The sequence below is a fragment of the Prunus persica genome, chromosome G6 (genome assembly GCF_000346465.2).
Source record: "Prunus persica cultivar Lovell chromosome G6, Prunus_persica_NCBIv2, whole genome shotgun sequence".
NCBI classification, from domain to species: Eukaryota; Viridiplantae; Streptophyta; class Magnoliopsida; order Rosales; family Rosaceae; genus Prunus; species Prunus persica.
Window position 1 is genome coordinate 12,033,533 of NC_034014.1, and position 2,766 is coordinate 12,036,298.

Genomic DNA, 2,766 nt, shown 5'->3' on the forward strand with positions numbered 1-2,766 from the left:
GTACGTATACAGTCTAGTCTTGCCACTAAATGCGGCCACAAATGTAAGAACCCAAACCAAAATATCTAAAAATCGAGAGCCAAAAGACGATTTTGCCCTCGCATATTTTAAAAGGGGAAATTTTGACTTTTTGATCGGAAAAGAATTTGGCAATTCCGCTTACGCCGTTGCGTAGAGCACGGCGAAACGAGTTCGTAGACATGGAGTAGACCCGAACTGGAGTTGTAATGAAGAAGTTACGGTCAAAATACTCACGAGGGCAAAATGGAAATTTTGGGAGATCATTTTTTTTTTTAAATCTGTTTTAGTCTCTCACTCTCTCATTCTCTCACTCTCTCTCTCTCTCTCTCTCCCTCTCTCTCTCCCTCCCGATAGTTCAGAAAAAAAAAAAAAAACCAGAAGGGCAGCCACCTTCCAAGCCACCCCGACCCTCCGGAACGGACCCAGCAGCACCGGCCAGCTCCCGCCAGCAACCTCAGCCCGTCCGCCGCCCCTGCTGGAGCCGCTGGAAACTGCTGGAAAACGCAGCAGTTTTGGCCGATTTTCCAACCTCAGTTTCTCCCTCATCCGGACACCAAATCAGTCGTGTGAGGTATCGATTTCTACATATTTTTCGTGCTCTAACTGATGGTTGGCTGGGTTTAGATCGATTTCACCTTTAGGTTGCTTAATTTTCGATTTGAAATTGGCCGAACTTCGGCCGCCGGAATCGGCCCTTTCCGGCCACTTTTCGGGGGTTGTCCAAGAACAAAAGTGACTCCAAATGGGGTGTTTTACCTAGGGTAGGAGTTTGGAGTCTCGGTTCCAAGATTGTTTTTCGGCACACCCGAATTGCTTTGGACACCCAATCGGTCCGCGCGTGTGGCGGCGCGTGGACCAGGGTGGTGGCACGGCTCTGGCCATTTTTGAGACCCTCGTGCCATCACGAGCGCGTAGGATTTCGCGGAACTCAATTCGGAGTCCGTTTGAGCCCCGAACGGATTTTTCCATAATATGCGATTTCCGGGTGCAGTGTCGTCTAGCCGTTGGATCGCACCCCATTTCGGATATGTTGTCCTACATTGTTTCAGGATCGTGTAGGATTCAACGGATTTCGAATCGGAGTCCCGGATACTCCGGAATCTCGAACCCTAGGGCTAGGGTTAGAGTTTTAAGCGATAACGCGATTTTGGCCGGTCCGACCGTCCATTTCGGACCAAACTCGCAGGACATGGGTTTTACACAGTGAGGAACCTCTAGAGAATCCCAGATCGGCCATCGGAGATCGTGGACCCCACGGGGTTCCGGATCGGCCGGTCTAACAGTTTATCGCTTTGTAAGGTTTCCGGTCTTTTAAGGCCATTCTGGACATAGAGTTGACTTTACAATGAGAGCACATATTTCTAGGAGCCGGGGGTCAGGGTATTTAATTTAATGTTTTTATTGAGCAGTTTAGTAATTGAATATTCATGGTTAAACAGGCATCAGAGGCCAAACTGAACCACAGGAGGGACCTTCAAGAGGTCCAGCTAGCTCGGACCAGCAGTGAGTGGACCTTTCTTTTTTAAATGATTTTCTGAATCAGTTTTATTCAGTGTGATTTATTCCTATGAATTTAAAGATTTCTTCTATACATTGCTTAGCTGATTTTGCTAAAGTTATTTGGACAGCAGACTTTGAGATTTATGATTCAGAAATATCTATCAGATTTTATCAGAATACAGAGGATGTCAGATTTTATCCAAGATAATTATTTTAGACCACCATGAATTATAGAAAGCAGAGTTTGAGTTTTCTATCAGATAAAAAGGGCATCACAGTTATAGATTGAATAAAGATTCAGTTATTCATCAGATCTTTCAGAAAGATTATGATATTTATATTTGATATTTTCTCAGCAGTTAATATTTTCTTAAACCACTGTGGGTACCCGGTTACAGAAACAGGTGGCCGTCAAATAAGACGATGTCTACGGACATCCAGATTTGCCTTCGGTTTATGTTGCCTTCGGATATGATGATGTCTACAGACATCCAGTTTACTTTCAGTTACGTCAGTGCACTTGACATTTGCCTCACGAGTTTTGGGGACGCCCGGACCGTGAGTGCCAGGATTGCGGATCAGGCTGACTACGGTCTCCTGAATCCTGCCAGTTTGCGGCTCGGATACACTATGTGTCGCCGAGACCTGCCAGGGGAGTTGACGGATTTACAGAGGATTTGACAGTTTTACAGGGGTACACCTAGGTGGTAGTTTTAAAGAAATTTCATTGCTTTTATGCACATATTGATTTCAGTGATTTTACTCAATATTTCCTTGGTATTGCGCATATCCTACATCTGGATATATATATATATATATAGATGTATATATTTATGTGAATGCTTGAATTTACCCTAATTCAGTGCAGTTTACATATTCAGTCTTATGATTATCATTGTTTTTACAGTGGGGGTTATTATGTTCATACACTGTTTGAGAACTCTATTTTGGTCCACTCACACTCTTAATGTTTTGCGCTCCCCAGGCCGTAGAAGAACGAAGGAAACCACTCGGGCCATCATCCTAGCTTCCGACCCACCACCAAAGTGTAGGAGTTCGTTGTAACTCTTTTGTAAATCCTGTAAATTTGTATAGAAATGCTCTGAGATCTTGTTGAACAATAGGACTGGTAGGATTTTTGAGACTGTTTGACAGGTGGAAGACTTTGTGTTTGGTCAAAATACAGGGTAGACTCTGCCGGATTTTCGGCAGAAGTCGAAAGTAAATTTTAAGAAATTTGTTTAA

At 43.9% G+C, this 2,766-nt stretch overlaps 1 long non-coding RNA gene across 1 annotated transcript; it reads left to right on the forward strand.

Moving 5' to 3' along the window:
- LOC109949911 lies at window positions 387-2,766 on the forward strand. The gene is made up of 3 exons (XR_002272234.1): window positions 387-592; window positions 1,461-1,524; window positions 2,507-2,766. It is a non-coding gene; the product is annotated as an uncharacterized LOC109949911 (long non-coding RNA).